Source organism: Dendrobates tinctorius, unplaced genomic scaffold (genome assembly GCF_039654945.1).
Source record: "Dendrobates tinctorius isolate UK_male_01 unplaced genomic scaffold, ASM3965494v1 ptg000081l, whole genome shotgun sequence".
Taxonomy (NCBI): Eukaryota; Metazoa; Chordata; class Amphibia; order Anura; family Dendrobatidae; genus Dendrobates; species Dendrobates tinctorius.
The window spans coordinates 21,182,295-21,198,425 of NW_027361749.1; positions in this window are offsets into that span (position 1 = coordinate 21,182,295).

A 16,131-nucleotide genomic window follows, 5' to 3' on the forward strand; every position below is an offset into this window, starting at 1 on the left:
CTCTGCTCCAAGGCTGCACTATGGTGTAGGATCCAGGATGGTGATGGATCCGGGTGGAGGAGAAGACGCACGCAGGTGGTGGGGCTCTGTTGCAGGAGCATAAGCACAGAGCCTAAAGCTAAGTGGTGTTTCCCCTGTATTGTCTTCTTTCCTCATGTGTGTTGTTAGTGCAGTGGTGGGATTAGTCTCCGCACCGACCAATTCCCTAGTGAGGGTTTAGGGTCAGGGCGAGCAAGGGTTTAAGGTTCGCGTGCGGCGACAGGTGCGGAGCCTGTATAGGGAACGTAAGTAGTGCAGGGACACTGGCTCAGGGGAGCTTAGGAGGTCTCCACGTCCCCATTCCCTATCGCAGGGCCCACCATTGTTAATGTTATCCAGGTTCCCCCTTATTATTTAAATTCGCCACTGGAGGCGGTGTATCCAGGGTCACGTGTGTTATGGGTCCGCCTTGCGGTATCATCTGCGTCCAGACACACGTGACCATGACACTTCTTCTGTGACTGGTTCAAAATCAGAGAGTGAGCTAGATGCAGTGGGGGAGGGAGGACAGTGCATGGTATGAGGTGATTGGGAGATAATTTCCTGTCAAATCTGGTCAATTTTTTCTTTGAAGTAATTGGCCAGATTGTCAGCTCAGAGCTCCGTGGTTGGGGCCTGTACTCTTGGGTTGAGTAGAGAATGAAAAGTGTCCAAGAGACGTTTTGGGTTATTGGACAGTGAAGTGATGAGGGTGTTGAAATAGGTTTGTTTGGAGACGTTGAGGGCAGTGTTATATGTTCTAAGCATAAACTTATAATGGATGAAATCTTCGTGTAGATTGGATTTTCTCCACAGATGTTCGGCGCACCTGGAGCACCGCTGCAGGACACGTGTTTGCAGGGTTTGCCAAGGTTGTCGCCGTCTGTGTTGTGGTGTTCTATTTATAGGGGGTGCAAATTCATCCAGGGCACTTTGAAGTGTTTCATTGTAATGCTTCAATGCGGAATCAGGACATGAGAGGGAGGAGATACTGGCCAATGAAGACTGCAAGTTCTTCATAAGTTTCTGGGTGTTAATGGCCTGTATGTTTCTATAAATATAGACAGTGGGGGTGACCTGAGCAGCCTGGCAGTTCTTGATAGAGAATGAAAGAAGATTGTGGTCAGAGAGCGGGAGAGGGGAGTTTGCAAAATCATCCACTGTACAAAACCGAGAGAAGACCACGTTGAGGGAGTTTCCGTCTTCATGCGTTGGAGAATTAGTAAGCTGCGAAAGGCCAAACGAGGAGGTTAGAGATAAAAGGTGAGTAGCAGATGGGGAGAGGGGAAGAGCAATGGGGATGTTGAAATCTCCCATGATGAGGGTAGGGATGTCACAGGAGAGAAAATGTGGAAGCCAAGTGGCAAAATGATGCAGGAACTGATGGGAGGGGCCGGGAGGACAATACACCACCGCCACTCGCATGGAGAAGGGGGTGTAGAGTCTGACGGCATGGACCTCAAAAGAAGGGAAGACTAGTGAGGGTAGTTGAGGGATAACCTGAAAGGTACATTTTGGTGATAGGAGCAGACCAACGCCTCCACCTGCTCTATTGTCTGATCTTGAGGTATGAGAGAAATGTAGTCCCCCGTATGAAAGAGCAGCAGCAGCGGTAGTGTCTGACTGCTGGATCCAGGTTTCAGTAAGAGCCAGGAGGTTAAGAGAATTAGGAAAGGAAAAAGTGATGAGTGAAGGAGAGTTTGTTACACACTGAGCGAGAATTCCAAAGGGCACAATTAAGAGAGACAGATGGCATGCAGGGAATATTAATAAGATTAGAGGGGTTTCTGAGTGTAGCAGTTGGGGGGTTTGACTTTCTATAACATGGGGGACCAGGGTTGGGAGCAATGTCTCCTGCGACTAGGAGAAGGAGGATAGAAAGAGTGAGCAGATGGTTAATTGATTTGTGAGAGCGTCTCTTATGTTGAATGGTGGGACTGACTGGATCTGTGCAATTTAACAATGTGAAAAGAGCTTGAGTGCTATACATAGGAGAGGAAAGGAGGGGCCGATATGGATGGAGTGTATAGAGTTAATGCCAGGGCGGTGGATGTGTGTGAATGCAGCGGCCAGGATATAAATTACACAAATGCATATGGTATATATTTGTTGTACTCCAAATGTACAGGGAGTAGATGTATATAAATATCTTACCTGTCTCCTGCCCTGTCTAACTTCCATGTTATAACTGCCAGTACTTTGATACATGTACTTAGATTACATGTGCATTAATGCCCCCTGCATAAATGCCTTCCCCAAGCTATGTCTGAATATATAGGAGGCTAAAGGTACTGTCACACTTAGCGATGTACCAGAGATCCCGACCAGTGATATGACGCGGTCAGGATCGCTGGCACATCGCTAAGTGGTCGCTAGTGAGCTGCCACACAGGCAGATCTCACCAGCGGCATCGCTGGGGACGGGGGTCGCTACTTACCTGTCACACCAGGCGATCCTGCGTCCTCCCGCCCGGCTCCACGTGTCGCTCGTCGTCACAGCAGGAAGCGCCGCAGGAAGCTGACGACGAAAAACAGTCCAACCTGTTCTTGCGCGATCAGCGATAAGCAGCGGGGGAGCGGGTTGTAGGTAAGTATCACACACAGCGATATCGCTAGCAATATCGCTATAACGTCACAAGTTATAGCGATATTGCTAGCGATATCTCTTAGTGTGACAGGCCCTTAAGGGTGTGTGCACACGCTGCGGATTCTGCTGCGGTTCCGCAGTGGATTTGGTACAGTACCATAGTATCCTATGGATATTGAAATCCGCATTGCAGACGGTGCATATTTTTCCACGCGGTGCAGAAAGAATTGACATGTCAATTCTTTCTGCGGATTCCGCTGTGGTTTGCCATCTCCTCCATTGTGGAAATGAAAAACCGCAGGCTAATCCGCAGATAAAACCGCAGGTCTTTTGACCTGCAGATTTACCTGCAGATTTTACAAAATCCGCGCAGCTAAATCTGCACCCCAATCCGCAGCGTGTGCACGTACCCTTATGCTTAGATTTTTTTTTTTTTTTGCTCTCTCTCCTCATTAATCAATCAAACTAAATTGAGACAGCAGGACCCAACAAAATGTTGTGGTCAAATAAACATGTCCAGCACAACATGGATCATAAAGCACTTTGAAAAGTTTTTTGACCTTACAACATAAGGGGACAAGCAGAGTAAGTTGAAAAAACTATATACCAGATATAAGCTTGCATAGTTGAAAACACATATATAGCATTCAGGATAAACTGCTTGCTGACAATGAATGGAGTGGAGAAATACAGGTTGATTCAGAGCAGAGATTGAAAGAGCTGGTTACCTGTATGAAGAGAATAGAGATGTGTGTCACATTCATCCATGTTATAACTGCTAGTACTTTGATACATGTACTTAGATTACATGTGCATAAATGCCCCCCTGCACTCATTATGGGTGGAAGAAAAGCTATTCTGGCAGCTAAATAGAAAAGGGTTCTTTACAGTTAGAGCAGCCAGAATGTAGAATGCCCAACCACAAGAGGTAGTAATGGCAGACACTATAACCGCTATTAAAAAAGGGCTGGATGATTTCCTCAGTATACACACAATTGGTGGAGAAAGGCTGAACTTGATGGACCTAGGTCTTTTTTTAACCTATGTAACTATGTAAGAACCTAATCCTGTACCTTGAGTGGTATATGGTGACTACTTGCAGCTTAAGCCTAACCTCACCATCAGAGGCTCTAGTGAAGACCAGGTAGCCGCTTAGTTACACCCCTCCAGGATAAGTCTGGCCTGTGGTGCAGTGGGTTCACAACCCACCAGCTTGACAGTTATGATTTGTCCTAAAGTGTCTTTTGGGGCATTTTCATGAAGGTTTTTTTTTGTCAGTAGATTATTTTAACTCTTGTGTGTCTTCCAAGAGGAATCCTGAAGAATGATCCATTCATTTTAGTTAGTCGTTTCACAGCTGTTGAACGCTAAAGCATTTAAGAGAAGCACAGAAAGAATTAACACATGCAAGGCAAGTCGGTTTTACATTGTTGTGCTTTTGTTTTCTTTTTAACATTTTTAAGCCATTTTCAGTCCCGTTAAAAAAGACATTGAGTGCACATACCCTAAATCACTTAGTTCTTAAGGCTTTGAATGGAAATAATGGACATGCTTAACTGCCCTTCATTCAGATGGACCTACAGCAAATAGACACTTGCAACCTTTTGTGTTGATAGGTGATAAGTGTTGATTCTCTTTTAGACTTAGCAAAAGACTACAACCTTCAACTTCTTAGTAAAATTGCATATACTAGGTACTCAGATATAGTCCATTGGTTCTGTCAGTCAGTGGCCGTCTCACTGCCTGACCCCCCTTGGATGTCATTTTATGATACTCCTCAGTAACATGAGAGATTTTTGTGTACAAAGGGGCACACTCACTTTGTGATGGTGAAGCACCTTGCTGGCTCATGTATTTGATGCTACTAGAGTCATGTCTTTGTTTTTGATCTTTACAGTTGTTTCAAGTCTCTGTTCCACTTCTTTCACCATCCTTCTTTATGAGAGGGCAGATATACAGCAGAGATGAAGGGAGTCCACTTGATTTTGCAATCAAAGGTGTGAGGTGCAGAAATGTTTTATTCTGTACACATACTGTAGTTGTGCACCTGTGAATGTTTTTTTTCCTATATATATGCATATATGGGATTGTTTTTAGATTGCTGTAGCCCATTTTAGGGACTTCTAATTCTTTTTTTATTCTCAGCATAATGAGCTAACAAATCGCTTTTTGACTTTTACTCAAAATGTACAGAGGCAAGGGCTTCAATGGAATGGGCGTAAGGTGAGTATAATTGTGTTTTTTATTTTTAACCCTTTAACGACCGCCGATACGCCTTTTAACGGTGGCAGTTAAGGGTACGTAGTTCTGGTAATTGTACTGCTCTTCTGTAAAGGGACAGGCATGAGTAGAAAATAGACTCGGTGAAGTCAAATCCCTGTATTTTTTTCCAGACAATAGCACAGAGTGGTAAACAGTACCACTAATGACTTAGAAAAAATATAAGGCATGACTTACTGGTCTGACTAACAATGTGCATTTTCATCAGTCTAAAACAGTTGTTTTAGTACCTGTGATAAAACACTCCGGGATCGCCTTTGCTGGGGTCAAAGGTCACGTGCGTTCAGCATGAAACTCAGGCGCACAGCCGGGATTCGGGTATAACTGACACTGGGTCAGGTTTATTAAAGGTGAAAGCAATGCATAAAGGAAATAAAGCATAAAACAAATCCTTGCCTGTCCGGCATTAACTAAGCAAGGTACAACCTAACTACCAACTGGCGGGCTTCTCCCGTCCAGCCAAACCACAGATGCAGTGGGCACTGCTTTCACTCACGTGTGTCTCTCACACAGACAGGCTCTCTGTGTTCCCAGGCTGAGACACTCACACAACCACCTGGCATTCTTTTATATCCGCCTCCCATTATTCATTAGTCCCCAGGTGAGATACTGATCAGACTAGGCCACATAGGAAAGGTATCTGGGCGAGATATACCTGCCCTCATCCACTATTCCCACATGATTCTCACATATCCCTCCCCTCTGCTCAGACCACTCTGGTTGAGCAATGACACCCGCCAAACAGTGCACTCGGGACAGGGCATCTGCATTCCCCATCTGTACCCCTGGGCGGTGCTCCACTGTAAAAGTGTAGGCCTGCAGGGCAAGGAACCACCGGGTCACCCGGCTATTCCGTTCCTTGTGCAAGTGCATCCACTTGAGAGGGGCATGGTCAGTGATCAGCCTGAACTTTCTGCCCACCAGGTAATATTTGAGGGCCTCTAGAGCTCACTTAATGGCTAGGCACTCTTTTTCTACTACCGCATACTTTTGCTCATGTTTATTCAGCTTCCTGCTGAGATAGAGGACCGGGTGTTCCACTCCGTCCCTCACTTGTGACAGTACGGCCCCGATACCGGTATCAGAGGCATCCGTTTGTACCACAAACTCGCTGCGGAAGTCCGGAGTCACCAGTACGGGTTGAGAGCAAAGTGCCCGTTTTAGGCTATGGAAGGCTTCTTCAGCCGCTAAATTCCATTTAATCATGACGGAGTCTTTCCCTTTGGTAAGATCCGTCAGGGGGGTAGCGATGGCTGCAAAATTGGGTATGAACCGGTGATAATAGCCGGCGATCCCCAGAAAGGCTTGCACCTGCTTCTTGTTGACAGGTTGTGGCCAGTCCTGAACCGCTTGAATCTTATCAACCTGGGGTTTAACAACACCCCTCCCAATTACATACCCCAAATACCGGGCTTCTTCTAGCCCGATGTGACATTTCTTGGGGTTCGCGGTTAGACCTGCCTCCCACAGGTCGTCAATCACAGCTTGTACTTTCTGGAGATGAGTCTCCCAGTCCAAGCTGTAAATGACAATGTCATCCAAATAGGCCGAAGCATACTGCCTATGTGGCCTCAGGACTCGATCCATCAGTCTCTGGAAGGTCGGCGGTGCTCCGTGCAGTCCAAACGGCATATACACATACTGAAATAGACCTTCTGGCGTAGCAAATGCCGTCTTTTCTCTGGCAGCCTCCGCCAGAGGGATCTGCCAATACCCCTTTGTTAGGTCTAGGGTCGTAATATACCGGGCTTTTCCTAACCGATCTATTAACTCGTCGACTCGGGGCATAGGGTAGGCATCGAATTTTGAGACCGCATTCAGTTTCCTGAAGTCATTGCAGAACCGGATTGTGCCGTCCGGTTTAGGAATTAACACAATCGGGCTGGACCAAGCACTGTGCGATTCCTCAATGACACCTAACTCTAACATTGCCTTCACTTCTCGGGCAACAGCTTCATGGCGCGCTTCCGGAATTTTGTAGGGTTTCACGTGAACTGTGACACCAGGTTCCGTTACGATGTCATGTTTCATTAGCGTAGTCTGCCCAGGTTTTTCTGAGAAAAACTTTTGGTTGTGAAGTAGAAACTGCCTGACCTCAGTCTTTTGCCGCTCCGAGAGAGTCTCTACAACCCGTACCTCCGGTACGGTATGCGAGCAGACGGGACGGGCCAGCTCCGCTGACAAGGCAGACCGATCTTTCCAGGGTTTTATCAGATTTACATGATAAACCTGTTCAGGTTTCCGTTTACCTGCCTGGTATACTTTGTAGTTTACTTCACCAACACTTTCCTTAATCTCAAAGCGGCCCTGCCACTTTGCTAGGAACTTACTGTCCACCGTGGGGACCAGGATCAACACCCTATCTCCGGGTGCAAACGTAGGGATCTTGGCGCCCCTGTCATAGATTCTTTTTTGGGCTCCCTGAGCCTGCATCATGTGTTCTTTGACGATAGGCATAACAGCCGCAATACGGTCCTGCATTTGGGATACGTGATCTATCACCGTTTTAAACGGAGTGACCTGACCCTCCCAGGATTCTTTGGAGATGTCTAACAGTCCGCGAGGACGTCGGGCGTACAATAACTCGAAAGGCGAGAACCCCGTGGAAGACTGGGGCACTTCCCTGATGGCAAAAAGCAAATACGGAAGTAAATAGTCCCAGTTCTTCCCATCCTTGTCTATCGCCTTTCTCAGCATCTGCTTCAGAGTTTTATTGAACCGTTCGACCAACCCGTCTGTTTGAGGGTGATACACGGATGTGCGTAACGGTTCGATTTGTAACAATCGGCAGAGCTTCATTACCCTGGACATAAAGGGAGTCCCCTGGTCGGTGAGTATCTGTTTTGGTATACCGACCCGACTAAACACATGCACCAGTTCCTTGGCAATCGTCTTGGTGGCCGTGTTACGCAAAGGGATGGCCTCCGGGTAACGAGTGGCATAATCCAAGATGACCAGGATATGTTGGTGTCCACGTGCAGACCGTGGAAGGGGCCCAACTAAATCCATCCCAATCCTCTCAAACGGGACCTCAATAATAGGTAGGGGTACCAAAGGGCTACAGAACCGGGGCTTAGGCGCCGAGACTTGGCAGTCAGGACAAGACTCACAATATACACAAATATCGTGATGCATGCCTGGCCAAACAAAACAGTGTAATATCCTTTCGGTGGTTTTCTGGATACCCAGGTGACCTCCCATCACATGTCCGTGGGCCAGGTCCAGCACCTGCCGCCGGTAGGGTTTTGGCACGACTAATAGTTGCACCGTGTCTTCCCCCTTTTTCTCTATCTGATATAGTAAATCATTCTCCAAGACCATGTAAGGATATGCCAGCCTAGAGCCAGGTTCTACGGGTACCCCATTTATCACTTTTACATTTGTCCTAGCCTGAGAAAGGGTAGGATCCTTTATTTGCTCGCTTTGGAAGTCATCTTTCTGAACTTCCAAATCTGGCAAACGGGGAGGTGGATGGCTGTCTGCCTCCTCCTCTTCCCTGGTCTCCTCCGTATCACCCAATAGTATAACGGCACAGCTGTGTCGGTGCACAAAAGAAGGTTCCCACACCAGTATAGAATAATCAAAAAATTTTTGGCACTCAACTCGTTGCAAAGATGAAGAATTTTTATTTGCAGTCACAAATATAGACGTTTCGGCTGTATCAACTAGCCTTCATCAGTAAACTGCAAAGTCGACAAAAGTATATACAATACACAATCAGATACTACAGATAATCAATCCATGAAGATATCAATAACAGAAGAAACAAGTATTGATATGTGCACAAGTGGTAGGGAGGATGGAACAAGGTATATAGGAATTATGGCTCATGGAAGGAAAAGAAACAAATACACATAAAAGTAAAAGAAAAGACATCAAACCTACCAAGACTGCTCCTATCTCTATAATTTTCTGGACGTCTATGGTGAGACAAGACCCGCCAATGGTAAGCAAGCTGGCTTCATTAGTCTGCAAGAGTTCCATGAGTACTCTATCAGTTTTAACCCCTCACTGTCCCTACAGACAGACATTTGAAACTACAGCCAGCTGCTGTTCTTACAGCACAGAATTGGGGTTTTCTATGAGTCACAAGATTTAACAGTGAGTATAAGCTCATTAACCTCTTCCCGACCGCCCACAGTAGATAAACGTTGGAGCTTGCTGGGCTTTGTGCAGCGCCGACGTTTATCTACTGTCGGCGGTTTTGTGCCCCCCGGGACCCCCACATACCTTACAATGCGGGGATCCCGGTGCACAATGTATGCTGGGACCCCCGACATCATCGAGACCTGATTGGTTCAGATCCTGATGACGTCAGCGTCACAGCAGCCAATGGGAGCGATCGCTGGGAAACCTGCTTGTTTCCCGGCGATCTCACTCATTGTAGCGCGGCTTCTCCTCTGATCTAACACTGACAGATGATCAGAGGTGAAGCAGCGTTACTGTGTGACTAGATCGCTGCCTGGCACAGCTGATCGCTGCCTGACACAGCTGTGCCAGGCAGCGATCTTGTCACATAGTAACGCTGCTTCACCTCTGATCATCTGTCAGTGTGAGATCAGAGGAGAAGTGGCGTTACTATGAGTCAGATCGCAGGGCAGCGATCTTGTCACAAAAATAAAAAAAAGTAAAGAAAAAAATGCAGGTACACAGGTTAGGGCTAGGGCTGGGATTAAGGTTATGGGTGTGTTGGTGTTAGGTTTGTGGTTAGGGTTATGGTTAGGGCTGAGATTAGGGTTAGGGGTGTGTTGGGGTTAGGGTTGGAATTAGAATTGGGGGTTTCCACTGTTTAGGTACATCAGGGGCTCTGTAAATGCAATATGACGCCCGCAGACCATTCCATCAAAGTCTGCATTTCAGAACGTCATTACTTCCCTTCCGAGCCCCACCGTGTGCCCAAACAGTAGTTTTCTCCAACATGTGGGGTACTAGCGTACTCAGAACAAATTGGACAACAACTCTTAGGGTCCAATTTCTCCTGTTACCCTTGTGAAAATAAAAATTGGGGGCTAAAAGATCATTTTTGTGGAAAAAAAATGATTTTTTTTATTTTCACGCCTCTACATTATAAACTTTACTGAAACACTTGGGGGTTCAAAGTGCTCACCACACATCTAGATAAGTTCCTTGGGGGGGTCTAGTTTCCAAAATGGGGTCACTTGTGGGGGGTTTCCACTGTTTAGGTACATCGGGGCTCTGCAAATGCGACATGACACCCGCAGACCATTCCATCAAAGTCTGCATTTCAGAACGTCACTACTTCCCTTCCGAGCCCCACCGTGTGCCCAAACAGTAGTTTTCTCCCACATATGGGGTACTAGCGTACTCAGAACAAATTGGACAACAACTCTTGGGTCCAATTTCTCCTGTTACCCTTGTGAAAATAAAAATTGGGGGCTAAAATATTTTTGTGGAAAAAAATGATTTTTTTATTTTCACGCCTCTACATTATAAGCTTTACTGAAACACTTGGGGGTTCCAAGTTTTCACCACACATCTAGATAAGTTCCTTGGGGGGTATAGTTTCCAAAATGGGGTCACTTGTGGGGGGTTTCCACTGTTTAGGTACATCAGGGGCTCTCCAAATGCGACATGGCATCCGATCTCAATTCCAGCCAATTCTGCATTGAAAAAGTCAAACGGCACTCCTTCCGTTCTGAGCTCTGCCGTGTGCTCAAACAGTGGTTTGGCCCCACATACAGGGTATTGGCGTATTCGGGAGAAATTGCACAAAAAATTTTGTGGTTCATTTTCTCTTTTTACACTTGTGAAAATAGAAAAAAACGGTTTTGAAGTAAAATGTTTGTGAAAAAAAGTTAAATGTTTTTTTTTTCCTTCCATATTCCATTCATTCATGTGAAGCACCTGAAGGGTTAATAAACTTCTTGAATGTGGTTTTGAGTACATTGAGAGGTGCAGTTTTTAGAATGGTGTCACTTTTGGGTATTTTCGGTCATATTGACCCCCCAAACTCACTTCAAATGTGAGGTGGTCCCTAAACAAAAAATGGTGTTGCAAATTTTGCTGTAAAAATGAGAAATCGCTGGTCAACTTTTAACCCTTATAACTTCCTAAAAAAAAAAATTATGTTTCCAAAATTGTGCAGATGTAAAGTAGACATGTGGGAAATGTTATTTATTAACTATTTTGTGCGATATCACTCTCTGATTTAAAGGCATAAAAATTAAAAGTTTGAAAATTGCAAAATGTTCTACATTTTCGCCAAATTTTGATTTTTTTAACAAATAAGCGCAGCTCATATCTAAAAAAGTTTACCACCATCATGAAGTACAATATGTCATGAGAAAACAATGTCAGAATCAGTAGGATCCGTTGAAGCGTTCTAGAGTTATGACCTCATAAAGTGACACTGGTCAGAATTGAAAAAATTGGCCCGGTCACGAAGGCAAAAACAGGCTCGGGTGCGAAGGGGTTAAGATATACCTGATAACCAGGATAGGGAGCCCCAGAGTCTATTATTATGATTGATTGCATTTTCCTTTATGTTAGATCCCACAAGTAATCCCCTTTGGGACAATTCCCTTCAGGCATAGCCATAGGATGTTTATGCCAACTTCTGGTTGGTGCAACCTTTGGAGCTTTTCAAAGTCACAGATCTAATAGTGAGTAAACTCAACATGATATACATTATAACGCCTAAGGTTATATAAATTCTAATGGTATACTGTGTCCATGTTAGATCCTGTATATGATCTCGTTTGGAATATTTCTCTTACTACCCCTTCTCTTTGAAATCTACAGGTTAGTTCCAGTATCGTCATACATTGTAATATTGCCACACAACTGTAATGTTTTCTCACAGACACATATATTTTTTTTTTAACCAGGTTTATATACCAGTTCTTACATGGTGGATGGTATCACCTCCAATAGCACCTAATTTACTATTGGTCATACAATATAGTGAGTATATATATATATTCTAAAGTTATAGACAACATTGATTACTTCTTAACAGGATAATTTTATTGTTTTAAATCTTGTCTCACCATAGATATCCAGAAAATGATAGAGATAGGAGCAGTCTTCATAGGTTTGATGTCTTTTCTTTTACTTTTATGTGTATTTCTGTTTCTTTTCCTTCCATGAGCCACAATTCCTATATACCTTGTTCCGTCCTCCCTACCACTTGTGCACATATCAATACTTGTTTCTTCTGTTATTGATATCTTCATGGATTGATTATCTGTAGTATCTGATTGTATATTGTATATACTTTTGTCGACTTTACAGTTTACTGATGAAGGCTAGTTGATACAGCCGAAACGTCTATATTTGTGACTGCAAATAAAAATTCTTCATCTTTGCAACGAGTTGAGTGCCAAAAATTTTTGGATTATCCTCCGTATCACCCGTCATGACTGAAAACGGGAACTGCAGGTCATTTCCAGCAGACTCTTCCCCCGAGTCTTCCGGGGAGACCTCTTCCAGGGGTTCGGGACCCACACACGCCCTGGGAGAAGAATCATGTACACTATTACCCGGGGGCATCAACTGATTCTCCCACAATTGCCAGAAGTGGGGAAAATCCCGGCCCAAGATAACATCATGCAATAACGCAGGGACGAGTCCCACTTTATGTTGCACAGACCCATAGGAAGTAGTAATGCATATGACCGTGGTGAGGTACGAACAGGTGTCTCCATGCACACACGTTACAGAAAATTTGTCTGATGGTCCAGTCGGGGCTGACACCAGACTGGCCTTCACCAGAGTCACCGCACTTCCCGAGTCTAACAATGCCACCACATTTTTGCCATCAACAGTTAAATCACACAAGTGTTTTTCCACATCCTTTTGACCGGCATTCACACTCACTACCCGTGCAACCACAGACATGCGGTTTTTAGAGTCTGTGACGTCGCACTGCATGGGTTCAGTAGTGACCGGACAGTTCGCAGCAATGTGTCCCATCTCTTGGCAGCGGAAACACCTAACGGGCCCCTTGTTTAGACCATAGTTCGTTACTCTCGGCCTCGCAGTGCGGGCAGTCCCGTTTTCCTCCCCCACTGTCTTAGGGATTTTTCCTTCTCCCCTACTCCCTGGAACAGTCTTACCGGTTCCACGTGGAGATGATGAAGAACGAGGTGGGGTAGCGTCATCTCGGAGTCCTTCCACCACGGAGTAACGTTCAACCAGATCCACCAGTTGATCTGCCGTCGTAGGATTTCCATGGCTTACCCACTTCCTCAGGGCTGGCGGTAGAGCTCTCAGGTACTTGTCCATGACGACTCTCTGGATTATCTCTGGCGATGTCAACACCTCGAGTTGTAGCCACTTCTTCGTCACGTGGATCAGGTCGAACATCTGTGACCGTGGAGGTTTATCCGGCTGATAAGTCCATTGATGCACTCTGTGCACGGACAGCGGTCGTCACTCCCAGCCGGGCCAAGATCTTGGCTTTCAGTTTGTCAAAGTCCTGTGCGGCTTCAGGTTCTAAGTCATAATAAGCCTTTTGGGCCTCACCGGAAAGAAACGGGGCAATCAGGCCGGCCCATCGTGCCTTCAGCCATTTTTCTCGCACCGCCGTCTGTTCAAACGTGGACAGGTATGCCTCGACGTCATCTTCCGTCGTCATCTGCCAGTACCGACTCACATGAATCACTCTCAACTCGGCTTCCAGGTTAACCTTAGGTAAGCTTGCCAGGCGCTGCGCCACCTGCTGGAGAAGCGAACGATCGGTAGCTGTCATGTCCACCAACTCCTTCAGCTGGGCCATCATCACCAGATTAGCCTCTTGCTGGACGGCGGTGGACTGTACCAGCGCTTTCACCACATCCTCGATGCTCATGCTTCCAACGTGATGCCCGCGTTCTCCACCACAATGTGATAAAACACTCCGGGATCACCTTTGCTGGGGTCAAAGGTCACGTGCGTTCAGCATGAAACTCAGGCGCATAGCCGGGATTCGGGTATAACTGACACTGGGTCAGGTTTATTAAAGGTGAAATCAGTGCATAAAGGAAATAAAACATAAAACAAATCCTTGCCTGTCCGGCACTAACTAAACAAAGTACAACCTAACTACCAACTGGCGGGCTTCTCCCGTCCAGCCAAACCACAGATGCAGTGGGCACTGCTTTCACTCACGTGTGTCTCTCACACAGACAGGCTCTCTGTGTTCCCAGGCTGAGACACACACAACCACCTGGCATCCTTTTACAGTATATCCGCCTCCCATTATTCATTAGTCCCCAGGTGAGATACTGACCAGACTAGGCCACATAGGAAAGGTATCTGGGCGAGATATACCTGCCCTCATCCACTATTCGCACATGATTCTCACATACCATAGACATCAAACTGGTTCTTTAATGATACTCTTTACCTCTATTTCCTCTGTGAAAGCATGTAATGCCAATCTGCCACTTTTACGGCCTTGATTTTAAGAGTATCACTATCTATCATCTATCTATGACTTCACCTTTCATTTAAGAAAACATTGAGCAGCCACAGAGAGATGATGATTTTACTAAACAACACTTATCAAAATTTCTGAGTTTAATAGCAGGATTAATGTTACAAACTTCTAGTAAAAGTCCGGTATAGACTTCGATGTTGTGGGCTCCTGGCATGCAGAGCAAGATCCAAACAATGCTCCACAGCCCTTCTTACTTTGAAAGTGCGAGATCTATCACTTTGAACTAAACCAGTGTTGCCAGGTCCTGTACAAAGCAGTTACCAAACCGTATCCATTCTATTGATGTTACTGATCAGTAATCACTTAGCGAAGGATCTGGCAAAAGTGGTTCAGATCAAAGTGGAAGATTACACAAAAAACAATGGGGGCAGCTGTTCAACTGACACCCACAAAGTGGAAGATTGCCTGTTATCACTGTGAGAAGGCCATGGGTGGTTGTGGGATCCCACTCTGCATGCCGGGATCCTGTAACCCAGAGCGGGGATCCTGCAACCCAGAGGTTCGGACTCAACGTTTGCTAGAAAATTGTGTCCTGTAGTCTGATATTAAGGACAATTTTATGATCATAATTATTAATAAAATCACCAAACTGTGGCTGCCCTCTGTTTTCTTAAATAAAAACAGCAGCCACAAACTAGTGATAGATACTTTTCAAAGTAACCATGTCAAAAGTGGCCAGGTTTTGCGCATGAATGCTCCTTTTTTGTCTTAAAATCCCGCATATGGTTCCAGAGATATGTGCGCTTTTATTTAGTGCAAATTTTTTTAGGGTCTTTACAAAGGGGACGTGGTTCACAGGGTAAAAATACAGAGCAGCCTGAAAACGCAACCCTAGAGAGTCCTGTGAGCCACATCACCTTAGTAAAGACCATAAAAAAGTTGCACTTGTTAAAAAGGCCCATATCTATGTAACCATATAATTGAATCTAAAACAAGAAAAAAGCTGAACAGAAATAAAATAAGTAAAAATATTGATCTTTTTTGACCTGGTGACCACATCCATGAAAATGTGTTATTGTAATAAAAAAGATAAAAGGCTTGTAGTTATTTAAGCAAGCATTCATTATTTTCTCTAAAGGGTTCATTACTTTGGTAGATGGACAGATGTATATAAGCACATTCATTATGTAGCCTGAGTAATGCCAACTCAACAGTTAAATATTTTTAGTCATTAAATTCTATTTTGTGTAAAACAGGTCTGATAACTTTATCTTCCCAATAATCTCCATGGCTAGATCTGACTGATACTCCAGGGAAAGTTTCTTAGATCAGATCTCATATCTCCAGCCTCAAAATCTCACATAAGTGGCCCTGGCCATCAAGAGCTCAATGGGTTTGTTTTGCAATGGAATGAATGATGAGTAATATCTAAAATATAGAAGACAGCAACATCAACAATCTAAATTTTTCACACATATACATAGAGAATACATTTTAATCAAGGCATCAAGTCCACTAATGAGGCGTTTCCTGAAGAAATTCAACTATCGTATTTACTAAAAATGGTATAGTCAGATCAGTAATGTTACATTTTATTTAATTTTCAGTAAAAGTTTTTTTAATTCTAATTATGGAATAGGCTTTTACTCAGTGACGTAACTACAAAGTTATGGGCCCCGATGCGAACTTTCAAATGGGCCCCCCCATGCCAAAATACACGCACATCTCTTACACACGTTGCTCCACCCGGTACACCTCGTACACGCGCGGCTCCTCTCCGTACACCTCGTACACGCGCAGCTCCTCTCCGTACACCTCGTATACGCGCGGCTCCTCTCCATACACCTCGTATACGCGCGGCTCCT